Here is a 15,201-nt window from a genome sequence, read left to right as displayed (position 1 = left end):
AAATGATTTTTTCAATCCTTACCCAATGAAACATTTACTGATTTGAGACAGAGAGAGACAGACAGACAAACAGACATCAGTTGGTTGCCTCCCATACATGCCCCAACTGGAGGACTGAACCTGCAACCTAAGTATGTGCCCTGGCTGGGAATCAAACCCAAGAACTTTCAGTGCATAGGAAGATGCCCCAATGAACCAAGCCACACCGGCCAAGGCCAAAATGTTTTTAAACACAGCTCTATTGTTTCTTTTTTTATTTCCCAAGCTTTGGGATTTTAATTTTTTATATATATACTTTATTGATTATGCTATTACAGTTGTCCCATTTCCCCCCCTTCATTCCCCTCCACCCTGTACACCCTCTCCCACCCACATTCCCCCACTTTAGTTCATGTTCATGTGTCATAAATTCTTTAGCTTGTACATTTCTCATACTATTCTTACCCTCCCCCTGGCTATTTTCTACCTACCATCCATGCTACTTATTCTCTGTACCCTTCACCCCCTCTTCTCCTCCCACTACCCTGTTGCTAACCTTCCATGTGATCTCCATTTCTGTGGTTCTGTTCCTGTTCTAGTTGTTTGCTTAGTTTGCTTTTGTTTTAGGTGTGGTTGTTAATAATTGTGAGTTTGCTGTCTTTTTACTGTTCTTATTTTTTATCTTCTTTTTCTTAGATAAGTCCCTTTAACATTTCATATAATAAGGGCTTGGTGATGATGAACTCCTTTAACTTGACCTTATCTGAGAAGCACTTTATCTGACCTTCCATTCTAAATGAAAGCTTTGCTGGATAGAGTCATCTTAGATATAGATCCTTGCTTTTCATGACTTGGGATACTTATTTACAGCCCCTTCTTGCCTGCAAGGTCTCTTTTGAGAAATCAGCTGACAGCCTGATGGGAACTCCTTTGTAGGTGACTGTCCCCTTATCTCTTGCTGCTTCTAGAATTCTCTCCTTCATTTTTACCTTGGCTAATGTAATTATGATATGCTTTGGTTTGTGCTGCCTTGGGTCCAACTTCTTTGGGACTCTCTGAGCTTCCTGGACTTCCTGGAAGTCTATTTCTTTGCCAGAATGGGGAAGTTCTCCTTATTTGTTCAAATAACTTTTCCACTTGTTGCTCTTCCTCTTCCCCTTCTGGTACCCCTATAATTCAGATGGTTTAAGATGTCCTGGAGGTTCCTAGGCCTCTCCTCATTTTTTTTGAATTCTTATTTCTTCACTCTTTTCTGATTGTATTTTTTTTTTCTTCCTTCTGGTCCACTCCATTGATTTGAGACCCAGTTTTCTTTACATCACTATTGGTTCCCTGAGCATTTTTCATTTCACTTAGTGTAACCTTCATTTTTTCATCTAATTTGCAACCAAAATGAACCAGTTCTGTGAGCATCCTGATCACCAGTGCTTTGAACTGTGCATCTGGTCGGTTGGCTATCTCTTGGTCACTTAAAAGTATTGGCTCTGGGGCTTTGATCTGTTCTTCCATTTGAGCCATTTTTTTTTTTGAGGGGGGCGGTCTGGTCACACCTGTTATGTAGTGAGGGGCAGAGCCTTAGATATTCACCCTGGTGGGGCACCCCAGTCACTGGGTTGTGACGTGGAATGTGGGGGAGGAGTCCAAGAGCCAATGCACTTGTTCCACTCTCTCTCTGATTTCAGTCCCTTCTGCAGCTTCCCACAAGCAAACTGGGTACTTCTGGTGCTGGTTCCCAAGTGGGTGGGCTTGTGTACATTCTAGGACCCCATGGGTCTCTCCAATGAACTCTCCTGTGAGGCTGGGAGTCTCTCCCAGCACCTCAACCCCCACAAGTGTTTTCAATCGGTGCTTTTAGGCTTTATTTCCCAACGCTGGGGCCCTGGGTTGCATGGTCTGTCTCACTGCCCATTTTCACCTACTTTATCTGCGTGCAAATGTGTGACTGCAGTCAGCCAGCTGCCTTGCAGGCCTCACTAGATCTGCTCGTTGCCTCCCCACGCCCATGACCGGACTCTGCCACCGGGGTCTGCTAGCCACTACCTGCGCCCTGCACACCCTGGTCTGCCAGCCCCCGCTTTTTCCTGTCACGACCCCTCTCCACCGGCCACCAACTCTGCCCCTCTTACCAGTCTGGATTAATGGTTGTCAGACTTCTGTACAGTTCAATTCTCTGTCTGTTCTGGTTGGGGTTTTTTTGTTGTTGTTGTTGTTTCTAAATTTTCGTTGTCCTTCGTTTTGGTTGTCCAAGGAAGCACAGTGTGTCCACCTATGCCTCCATCTTGGCTGGAAGTCTAAACACAGCTCTATTGTTTCTCCTAAGTGCCTGGGTGTTTTTTTTTCCTCCTTCCCCCAGGTTCCATTGGCACATGAGGAAATACAGCAATGAACCTCCAACCCCTTCACACATCACCATTTTCTCCTCCATTTATGATGGTTATTTTTTGGCTTATTATATTAATTACATTGGACTACCACAGACCTCTCCTCCTAGGTGCATGTTGCCATGAAGTAACAGCAGGGGGAAACAGAACCAAATGTTAACCTTCTTGGGGCACTGATAGAGGCAAGAAGACTGATTTCTTATAAAGTCTATGAAGATATGTTGCTCATTCTCCCCACGGGAAAGTCCGTGAGAGGACGGAATGCTGCAGGTTTTACTACAATGGAGTGCCCCACATGGAAGGAAACCCCAGGAGGCAGGGGGAGTGTGATTTCTCCCCAGACGCTTCGCAATGTTTTCTTCTTTAAACTCAGTCCTTTAGGCTGAAGTAGTTGGGCTGTGAGCAACTGAAATGGCTGTCCCCTCAGGGGAGGGTAGCAGCTGAGTAAGCAGTTCCATTGCCACCTTCACAAAGCCTCCACACCCCACCTCACACACACAGCAATCACAGTTCCTTGGAGATCCCTTCCTGGGACCACTGGGTACAGGAAATTTAATCTCCAGAAGGTTCTGTGACGCCATGTTTTCCAAAAGACCTGGTCTTTTCTTAGCTTTCAAATGCCGCAGACTTGCTTAATACCAGTGCAGTCTGTATAAAAACATACATTCATCTGTGGACATAGCCTCCATAAACCTGTTATCTGCCAAGGTCAAAATACTACATTGTTGAAGCCTCAAACCTCATACTGGATTTCAAGGTTCCAATAACCAGCACCCTTTCTCTTGGCCTGAATTCTAAAGAAGTTAGAAAAAAAATAAGGCAGATGTGATCAACCTGTCACATTTTCTAATAGTAAACATTATTGCAGACTGTGGCTTAAATATCTCAGCAAGCACACTTTCCAGAGCCTACGGGCTGGGTTGTGTCATCATCGCCATTTTGCAGATGAGAAAGCCGCAGCACACAATTTTGATCAAAGGTTTGAGCATGTACCTAGGAAATAGTGAACCTGGGTCTCAGAGGCATTTCTTTGAGCAACTCGACAAGTGACGCTCAGGCTTCACTCCACACCTACTGACCAAAGTCACTGCTGCACTCCGGAGATGGAGTCCAGCAGTGTGTTTTAACCAGCCAGGGGGAAGGGGAATTGAGCTCATTCCTCAGGCTAGAGAGAACAGGAGGCCAAAGGAAAATGAAAGGTAGCGATCCTGAGTGCAGAGAAAACCAGAGTCGTGGAGAACATTTATTCCAAGTTAAAGAAAAATGAATGAAAATTTTGGCTGAAGCACTGACTCGGAGAAATATTTATAGAACTCTGAAGACATCTCCATTTTCTTGTTTACATTTGTCTACAAAGAGTTTGTGTAGCACACATGCAGATTAATTCAATTGTTTAATAAACATGCATTGAGTGGTTACTTTGAGGAGGAATATAACATAGGGGTTGAACTTTCAGATTCGGTGGCCAAGCTTCAAATCCCAGCTCTAACCCTTAACAGTCCTGTGACCTCAGGCAAGTTTGTTCACATCCCATCTTCAGAGTGCTCATCTATAGAATGGTTACCACCATTCTATACAATACCCATGGTATATATACTGCATCCATCGACATTGTTCATTTTCCAATTAACTGCAAAAATCAAGAGTAAAATGGGGCATAGAGATACATTAATTACAGGAGAGCTTTCACTTATTGAAGGGATTTGCAGCTGTGCGTCTGATATTTATCTGATTCACTGCTCAAATTTTAAATCTCCACTCCATAGTAGATCTTGTTTGACATTTTGGTTAAAACTTGGTGACCACTGAGAGGTTTATTGGAAGCAATAATAAGAAAGAGAACAAAAAGAGAAGAAAACAACATTGTACTTTTTACCCAAGGTTTTTGTCTTAACAAGCAGAATTGGCCCTCTTGGTTATGGAGGAGGCCTTTGATCTAAAGTTGGCCAAATGTCATTATTTCTGATTAACACAACTTTATTTCCCAATAGAACAGTAAGAATTCTTGGTATGTTGCTTTGTTACGATTAGAAAAAGATTGAGTATCTGATTTTGCCTGCTATGATCACTAGAATATTGTTTTTCTTCCAAATACCTTTGTAATGAGGAACAAAGTTTAAATATTTTTCACATATGAATGAAGGGATCTATTCCAGCCAAAATTTGGAGATAAACAGTATAGTTTCCACACAATTCTTTTCAATTTTAAGTTTATGGACAATGGGATGTAAAGTGGGTTGGGTTGGTTACACACCTACATGCCTGCTTCATTGAGACACTGCATGTAGATGCACAGGGCTGATTAAGAAGTAGCATCATCTGAAGCAGAATGCAATCTCATTTCTAAGGGAAATGGCACCAAAGTGGTGGAAGGTTATTTCACTACCCAAAGTCCTGCTGGTAAGCGGAAGATTGTCATGGTTCACCATTAAAAAGTTTGGGGTGGCGGGGGGTGTGGTTTAGAACAAGCTAGGAGCAAGCCACTAACCTCACCCTATGTCGTGTACTCTATTTGATGTTGGAGTGGCAGAGATGTTTTGCTGTTCCTAAATCTGTATTGTCCTTCATTCTTGAATTTTTGTTGCCCACATTGCCACCCAAAATACATTTCCCATTGGCCACTTTGCAGTAGACAGCATCTATGTTCTGAGCAATGGGACAAAAACAGATTTGGTGACCTTTAGCTTGTTGGAAGTACTTTTAAGTGAGGTTTGTCCTTGTTTTTCTTTCCTGCTAAATGGAATGTAAACAAAAGGGTTGGGACTGGAAAAGCCATCTTGAATCGTCAGGATCACCACCCACAGAGCTGCTGTGCAACTTAGGTTTCCCCCTCCCCATAAATCTTGGGGTCCAGGCAAACCCTTTGTGTGAATTTCAAAAGCCCTCCTCCCACCCCTTCCTCCAGGCCAACTCAACCAGTGCCCCAGGTTGCCTGATACACAGAGCATGGGCTTAATTTCAGTCCCTACTTCAGCTGGGCCCTGGCAGCACTCTTGAGGTCACACAGGACACAGCAACAAGACAGATGGCTCCCAGGCCTCTGGTCACCATGGAGTTCTATACTAGTCAGCTCTGGTCCATCTACTTGGATTTTTATTTGAGAAAATAACTGTCTTGTTTAAGCCACTGCTATGGTTGTCAGTCTTAAATAGAAAGCTCATTTGCAACATACTGAAAGCCCTGGATTTTTACTCTTGGCTTCGATTCGTAACTCTTCTTCCCCACCCAACCCCCAACTAGATCACATTGCTTTTATGAGTACCTCATCAGTCAGTCAAAGTAAATACCACCAATCATCCTCTGCTCTGCATTCTGTGATTTCTTTCTTTCCTCCACTAGGACCAGAGCCTCCACCAGCTTGGGCTTCATTCAAGTTTTCATGCTGACCCCATTTGACTTAAAGACCATCTGCTGATGAGCAGTTTCACTTGTGTTTCTGGACAGTAATACCAGGAATGACCCACTGAATTTAGATGGCAATGCTCTCTGTTGTATTTCTTGACAGACAGGAACTCATGCTTGAGAACTGGTAGGGTCATAAATTCCACATGATGGTGAGATTATGTCCCGAAAAAGCAAACATCATTTTGTAGCATCTCTTTACCTTCAAAATTTTGGAAAATGATCCAAAGTAGAAATATTTTTAAAGGTAATTTCTATTATATGATCTCTCAATACCTGTAAGTGCACATATTTCTGTATTCTGTAGATGTGGAAACAGACAAGGAGCAATGAAATGGCATGTCATGATTACACAGCTAGTTAGTGGAGCTGAACCTAACATCCAGATCTTTAAGATTATGTTTTCTCATTTACTCACATAGTTTCACACTCCTGTTATGCCCTGAAACTATTTCTTTGTAGCTCCATTTGAATCCAGAAGTGCCAACACTACGCACAAGCAGTCTCGTTTTTGACAATACAATGTGCCAAGTTGAGTGTTTGTTTTGGTCTTGGCAGCAGACGTCCTGATTATCTCCACTACTGCCAACAGCTCCCAGACCTCTATCCCTCTTCCTAATTGGTCCCCCACCCCCAGGGCGTTGGCTATCATTCTCTTTCATAAAGCTTACACCACTTGGTAAAGAACATTTGCAAGATTTAATTCACTTGATCAACCAAACTACATTGTAAACCCATCTTTGATTTTGACTGAATTGACTGTCTTGAATCTCACAAATTACCAAGTAAAAGACAAATACAGTATATTCTTTAAAAGCAGCTGTGCAGTTTTGATGTCTGGATTTAGGCTTTTTAAGTTCACGGAATATATGGCCCTTGAAGAGTCATATTCGTTTATTTTTTGGAAGGCTTCCAAAATGTTTTAGTCTTGCACATAAGTATTCGTTGTTCTATGCTATTTGTGATACTATTGATTCACCTATTCTTAACATTCCATTCACTATCTTCTATGCAATAAGTTGTATTTTTACATTGGAGGGAAAAAAACCCAGAGCCATCAGCACTCACCAGTCTCATTCATCACTTAAGACCAATTGGCCTCCGATACTGTGAATCTTCTTTCTTGATGAAAACAGGTAGCACGTATTCCTTTAAAGCTCATGCAAATGTTTTTGCTCTCCAATTGATTTTATTTCTAGCATTACTGAGTTCCACATTTTAAAAAATCTAGCATTGGGCTAAAATGTGTCATTTGGAAAAATCAGTTTAAACCACTGAAGACTGAGCCATCTCCAAGTAGTGTCTATGTAAACAGAAAAACAGCCATGATTCTTAAAGACAGTAATGGAATATGACTTTGTAGCCTTGAATGGGACTGACACCGGGCTCTGCAAAAGTTGTAGTACTAGTAAATGTTTTTAGTAGAGTTTTATTCATGCATTACTCAAGAAGTTAGGGGGCAAAAGAAAACCAGTAGCATCAATCAGACTGCTACTAATGCCAATCAGACTGCACATTAAGGCTGTTTCAACTAGGCCTGATATGATTGACTCCTCCTCAGTCTTGCTCATGAGGACTTCAAGCACATGTCCCAAATGGTCTCTCTTCTGGAGAGATGCAGCTGCTGTGGAGTTTTGAGTGCCTTACCTCTCCTCATGCCTCACAAACCATCAGTTGTGAATGAACTGGCAAAGCCAAAGAAGCTTTGGGAAAGATTTTTTTTTTTAATGTACAGGTTTCTAAACATATGCAAACTCATATAATATTCAGGTATAAGTGGCAATATTATTGGCCTCAATTTTTCCTCCTATTTTATGTCTTAGGCAATAATTCACTTCTATCCGGTAAGACGTTCCCAACCTCCAATCCGAATTTGGAGCCCCTGTGGAGATGCTTCCCTGGCCTGTACTCTTCTGTTCTGTTAGATTAAGGGCCCTCTTTATTCATCCTTGTATTGGGAGTGCCCAGGAAGAGTTCAAATTGATTCTGGAATAAAAAAATGTGTGACTGTCCACTGTGGGAACTCTGAAAATGTGTTGTGGGTCCTTCTTTCGAAGGCCACTAAGTGAAAAGTTGAGACAATCCTACACCCATTTTACCATCTCTGAAAGGCAGACACAGCTTTCTATTATCCATCTCGAAGATGTCTGGGAGGAAGAGAATTGAAAAACTCTTTTCACATTTATGGCAGTTACCTCAAGAAGCACTGCACAGCTATTACTGAGCAAGTGATATGAGTGGTGATGGAAGACCAGAATAAGGGCAGAGTGGGGCAGCATGTCCCTAAGGCAGCTCTTCGCTGACCCCTCAGATAGTAAACACACAACTGAAGAAAACCTATAAAAAGGGAGAAAAGTTTTTGGTGGTGTATGGAATAGAGCCCTCAAAAAAGAAATAAATACTTCAATTCAGCTTTACCGCCTACATTAATAAGCACTACATCTTGGAAAAAATAGACTATAAAACTGGAAAATAATGGACAAAAAAGAAACAATATAAAAAATGTTCCTTGGAAATCTGCCTTTTCTTAAATAGTTCTTGTTCCAAAATGTTCTGTATAATTACTGTTAATTTGTCCTAAGCATAATCCTCGAACCTGAAAAGTCACTAAAATTGTATTTCCCCATTCTTCCCTCACACTAATGTTAATACATAGATATGAAAGCAGACTCAAGGAAACCATGACTTATCTGTGAACATGAGACAGCTTTAAGCAAGAATATTGGCCTGCTTTGTATTACAGCCACATGTTCCTACTTTTTCAACAACCTGAAAAATAAATATTTGAACTACAATCTTCAATAAAGTCCCTCTACATTTGTTGTCAGTCTTAATCACCTTTTGCTTGTCTGTTTTTAGCTCTTAGATGTTGCACCTGGAGGTTCTAGCCTGCTTTATGATGTAGGTTTATATGCCCTTTAATTGAAAGCAAACCGCCTGAGATAATCCAGTGACAAACAATGTTTTCAAGGTCCACTTTCCGTTAAAAGCAAATAGAAATATTAGGCTGTTCACTAAAATGAAGAAAAACACTAAAAATACACTACAATCTTCCTTTATCAGAGATAAAAACCCCAGTCTAAAATGCTCTTTTGTGCGCTTTCTTCCCCCTGGCTGGAGTGGGGAAGTCCAAGAGACTGCAGTTCTCAATGATTAATCTTTCCCCACTATATGGTATTTCTCTGCTCAAAGACTTTAGCCATACAGTATGTTAAATATTTTGTTCATACTACTACAATAACTATCAACTTTAACCCCAAGTTTCATTTAATATTGTTATTATTACTTATTGAAAGCATTTCAGTAAAAAAGCATGTAAAACTGAATATGGAAGGAAGACAGAAACATAAACCTCATTCCTAAGCAATGTTTGCTATTTTTCTGTATAGATTAAAGTAAAATGACAGGAGGAAAAGGCAACATAAGAGGTATCTTTAAGACAGTACAATTTCTATATAAGATGGCTTCATGTTTTTAAATAGCAATATGACAACTGATCAAAAAGGAAACAGCTGGTTAACATATGCTAGAGGCTCTGCATGAACGTGTACAACGTGTGAATGGCTACCCTGGAGTTGTTACAGTGTACGGCTTGTGTGGCTGAACTAGAGTTGCATGTACCAATGAAAGTATTTTTTCAAAAAGGGGAGAAAGTTGCTGCTGATGGAAATGTTAACGAAACAAATGGAAGGATTTAGAATGTACCCCACCCTCAAAATAAAAACTTAACAGTCTCCAAAAAAACTGAGACATTTCAGTTAAATCAAAACTGTTACACAATGGGGAAAGAGACTAGAAATAGTTTTCCAAGTACCTAACAATGATTTTCAAACAGAGCAGGAAAAGCATTCAAGGTTAAAATAGTTAAATGTATACAATGGAGGAATACCTCTCTGAGAATACTATCTTCTACCCAAATGTCTGGTTTTAGAGAAAAACCAATTACCCTCCTTTTGGTTTAATAAAAGACACTAGACAAATGAGTTCCATTCTTAACATAACCAAACAGCTCTTGCTAGCCAAATGTGCACTGCCTAGTAGGCATAGAGTAGGGCCTCAACCATGGTTTTATTTTGACAAACATCATACAAAGGTACAGATGTACAAATCTGCCTAGTCTTTCATAGAGCTACTGCTCTGCAATTGTAGCAGTTGGATCAGTTATCCTGTGTGTGTCATTAACAATTTTTCTAACTGGGTACAAGCAACCCAATATAGACTAAAAATAAAAAGCAAGGTCTCCTTTATAATTTGGTCATGTTAATATTCAACATAAGGCAGCATGTTACTAAGCAAATCATTCAAACTAAATGATTTTAGTTTGGCAGATATCTAACACTGTGGTCTTAAGAACAAGGAATTTAATGGTAGTGCAAACCTATCTGTTCACTGTCCTCAAAACAGAACAGACCCATCTTTTCATAAAAGTCACTGGAATGTTTTTTGGGGAGAAGCAGGTTCAAAATAAGAGAGTATTGATACAGTTAGAGTGAATATGCCTATCTCCTACTTCAGCCCTTTCCCACCAGGGTGTAAAAAGTGAATAAAGACAGCAACATTTTTAAAAGTTATATTAAAAAAATATGTTGTTTATAAACAATTTTAATACTACAAAGTAGTATTTCAATACAAAGCAGTTCAAATATTAACTGTTCTTTAAACTGTTTAAACTTTATTATAAATTAAAATTTCTTTACAAAAAAATTGCACATAATATTTGACCACTCTTAGGTTCTGATGCACTGGCATTTGCAATAGTTTCTTTAATCTTCAAGTTAAACAGTCTCAGCAAGGAGTCCAGAACGTAGAAAGGGCAATAAACAACCCTCTTAGAGCATTCAAGTGCAACTAGCAGACTTGTGGCCATGATGGCAGTTACACTTTCCTTAAGGTGGACTGCTTAAGTTTAAATCCTGAAATGAAGAATCTCAAAAGGTTTAAAGAGGAAGAACTAAAAGGGACTGCCTGCATTTTACTGTAAACTCAGCCCTAGAAATTAAATCCCAAACAAGAATCTCTCAGGCATCAGAGTGTCAAGTGAATCAGGACTAGCAAAACATAAAGGGGGAAAAGTAAAAAATAAAAACAAAAACAAAGCAAAATTAAATATATGTCAGTCACTTTGAGGAACTATACTTACGTACATGATGTTATGAGAATCTGGCAGGGCCTAGAGGCAGACCAAACACGAAGTTCATTTATCCAGCCGAAGAGGGTCATGTTCATTGCTTCCGATTTTGAGGATAGGATATCGTAGGGGACTTGATATGATCAGTAATGCTTGTCTGTATTACACAGACCTTAGCCAGGGATCAGCCTAATCTTGAAGGATCATTCAGATAATTTTGGCAATTATTTTAAGGACTTAGAACTGACTGTGCACCCAGTGTTCAGTGATTCTTGCTTTCTGTTTTGTTAACTGTTTAAATTTAAGAGCTCATTTAGGCTGACTCCAATCTCTTGGCACTTGGAAACTAGTTTTCTGAGGTTATCTGTTTTACCTCCTTCTGAAGCTTCAAACAACAGTTGCTGTAAAAGACAGGGAAGCACAGAAGTAAGACTTAGCTATATTCTGAGCATTACCACATCAATGGATATGGCACATGCAGAAAATTCATAGGAAAACTTCAAGATAAAATAAAAGATAAAAAGCATTACATCTTTCCACAGTGATGCACAAAGAGGTAACTTCTGTAAGGCTCTCTGATATAAACGGTGGACCTATAAGATAGATATACATACAATTCCATCAGAAAACGTGATGAAAAACACCTTCATAATACTATTTGAATAATACTTCATAATGTGATAACATTTAAGACGAAATGGTTACATTGGGTTTGGGAGTTCCCAAACATTTAGAGAGCTCTGGAATGTTAACTTCTATGCTTCATTCCTTTTAAATTAGGAAGTCAACAAAAGGGGCAGAGTACTTAAAAAACATGACCCATCTGATAGTCAATCATGGCCTTACCTCTCTTTGTCCCCTTTAAAACCAATCTCAGCAGCAAGGCTCTAAGAAAAAAAAAGAATATAGAAAAGGGAAATAATTTTATATTTCTTTGAACAAAATGAGATACTACCACTGGCAGAATTACTGACTGTGGAATCTGAGTACAAAAACTTCCTGAAGTAACAGGCTAAACTCCAAGGAGGGTAACCTATAGTGAAAAGAAAAATTCAACAATTTTTATCAACTTTACAAGAATAAGCAGACCAGTGTTTTGAACTAAAATACGTTCAAGAAAAATACTCATCATAATACTAGTAAAAATACCTGGCACTATCACCTTTAAAAGAAAGAACATCATACTATAAATGGGAGAAATCCCTGACATTTCAAAAGAGGATGGTCTTGAGATTTGTGTGTTTGATAACACTATCATTACCCTAAATGTTCTCCCTGAAGACAACTCTATCCATTTTGCTTTTAAAAAGCAAACTGTTAATGAATATCCCCTCACTCAGTATAAAAACTCAGCAAGTGTCAAAAACAAATCTAAATCAAAGATCTTCCAGGAAAACAAACAAACAAAGTAAGAGATGGCATTGTAAAATTTTACCTGTCTGGAGCAAAACTTACAAATAAAAGCAATAGCTATAAAAATATGTACATGATTGTTGCATTACATTTCCAGGTGGCCAGGCATGTTGGGATATTATATGTAAACATCTTGGCTTGAAGTTTCAGAATCTGAACATTGCTTTCTTCCCATTCATGATGAAGTAGCCTGCAAAGTATATTCAGGAAAATGAGCAAAGCATTACAAGTATAGGGAACCCCAAATGTACTCTATGAACAGAATGTTTGATGAGGGTACCATCTCTGGTCAATTAAATCCATCAAGGCTATTCAGCAAGTATTTGTAGAATGCCTCTTACAAAATTAGCCTGAGACAGGACATGCCAAATAGCAAGAGATCCAGTAAAGACCCACGCCATCTTCAACAAACTAAAATAAAGTCCATGCAGTCCTACAGAATACTAAAGCATTCTCTCCAAATTATACTCCATGTGTCTTTCTCCCCCAAATTTTCTAAAATAATGACTTCATACATTAGCAAGTTCTGGTATTTTTCTCTCCTTATTAAACAAGTATAATTTATCATGAATGTTTCCTAATATAAAATGTAAGTACAGTGACTAATTATTAAGTTCTCTATTCTGAAAAAAAGGACAAGGAATAAGTATCAAAACAATGTGGAGCTTTACCAGAAGAATGCCTAGCATATTAACAGAAACTAGTCAAAACAACCACATTTTATACTTCACATGTGTTATCAATGGTAACATTCCATAATACAAATTTCTGTAATTAGTTTCCGTAGATTAGCATGCTAAGAATTTTTATTCTAAAACTCTATGGCTATTTTTGTCAAGCCTTAGGCCTTTAAATGTTTTCCAATCTCTTATACCATTCTCCCACATACAAGCTAAGTGGAATGTAAATACTTTGAAACAAAAAGGGAGATTGATAAATATTTTAGGTACCTTATAATCAATCCATAAAACAAACTTAGAAACTTAAGACACAACTGATGCAGTGAGAAGACTGCACAATGAGAAGCCAAAGTATTAGCATGTAGGGTAACTTTGGAATTAGCAAAATTCTTGGGCATAGCAATGGTTTCCTCTATGGAGAAACTACAGAGAAATGCTCAAAAATCTCTTACTGAATGTATGAATCCCTAGATAAATGTTTCTCAATTGTGATTTGAGGGCTCAAGTTCAGGAATCTCCATTTGATTCCTGGTGCGTGGCTAATATTTGAGATCAACTGACCTACCTGGAAATAAGTCAGTAAAACCAAAGTATATACAGGTATCGTTGGCTACTATCTCTGCAACACTAAAAATCTCATTTGCATGTAAAACACTTAGTGCTTGTGATATTCAATAGGTGTGCTAAGAACAGATGGTATGTGCTTAGGAAACATAGATAAACTTTACTGAATTATATGCCCCCCTTGTAACCTGCAAAGTTTTCTGATAGAACCAGATTTTTATACTGACTTTTACATGAGTAGCAATCCATTGTTTAACAACTCTAAAATTGAAGTTTTATATATCAATGAAATAGTGGTGAAAGAATAGACTGTTCTTACCACACTTAAGAATAATTTTGTATGAAAAGCTTATAATATTGGGATGAATAACCAAAAAAAATTATTTTTTCTTACCTCAGTGCAAGTCCGGAATTAGTTGGCATAATTGTGCAACAACCGTTCCAAGGTTTTGGAATGCTGGGTCTTAGGAACACAACTCAAATAAAAGTAAATAACCTGAAAACATTGAGGGGAAAGGAAAATAAATGCAACAAGATGTGAATCCAATTACCTATGTGTTCAATGAGAAAGCCAACATGGTCTTTAAGATATGAATGTATAAATTATAATAATGCATGAGGCTATGAGTTATAGTTCCTACCATTTATTTTATTAGTGATTTTCCAAATATGAATTAGGAAATATGGTCTAGTGATGACAGCCATGGACTGAGAACACTGACAACAAGCCAGAAGTCCGGGTTTTCATTCCTGAGTCTACCTTTACTTGCTGTATAGTTGGGCAAGTCATAGGGCTAATAATACCTGCCACATCTTGCTCATGGAATGCCCATGTGTAAATGACTTAATGTCCATAAAGTGCTTTGAGATCCTGCGATAAAGAACGGCATAGAAGTACAAAGCATAATAACTGGTTATCCTGATTAGCAATAAAATCAGCCTACCAAAAAAAAAACCCATGTATGTTTTAGTTTACATTTGAGCTTTTAGTCTATATTAGCCTACACTGTGCTGAATGAAAGGAGTCTCTGAAAGTTTTTTGAAGAACACCTTCCACTGCCTATAAGAAGATAATCTTATAAATATATCATTAGTCAGATTCTACTGTTAAAATTCTAAGTAGCATCTGATTTCAGCTTTTCTTATGTCCAATTTCCTTGACAAAATTTACCAAAAAGAGCAGCTACACTGTGTTAAGTCCACTCTCATTTACTGTGAAATTACAAAATTTTTCATTCACTAAAATTCCAGCAAAACGTTACAGTTATAATTAGAGTTATTTCTTTTGGTCATTCTTCTTTAACATGTATTAAACCTTAACATCTCTTCTATTTTTGCTTCAATGTTAAATTTTCTTAAATATACCATAACTAATATGTACATTTCATCTTAACTGAACTTTAAAGGGATCTTCCTAGGATTGAAAGAGATAAGTAGTGAATGAACATGATCAAGAATAACAGTAGCACAGAACTACACATGTGAAAATTATATCCCATGAACCAATGTCACCCAATAAATTTAATTAAGAAAAGAGGTAATAGTAAATGCTAGGAAAGGGATCCTAGGAAAAGCTCTCGATATAAAACAGAAGCTTTGTTGTTATTTTTAAATCCTTCCTTTGCTGCAAGCATCTACAAAAAAAAAGTTTTAA

This window comes from Phyllostomus discolor, chromosome 2, assembly GCF_004126475.2.
Source record: "Phyllostomus discolor isolate MPI-MPIP mPhyDis1 chromosome 2, mPhyDis1.pri.v3, whole genome shotgun sequence".
Taxonomy (NCBI): domain Eukaryota; kingdom Metazoa; phylum Chordata; class Mammalia; order Chiroptera; family Phyllostomidae; genus Phyllostomus; species Phyllostomus discolor.
Note: the sequence above shows the minus strand (reverse complement) of the source record.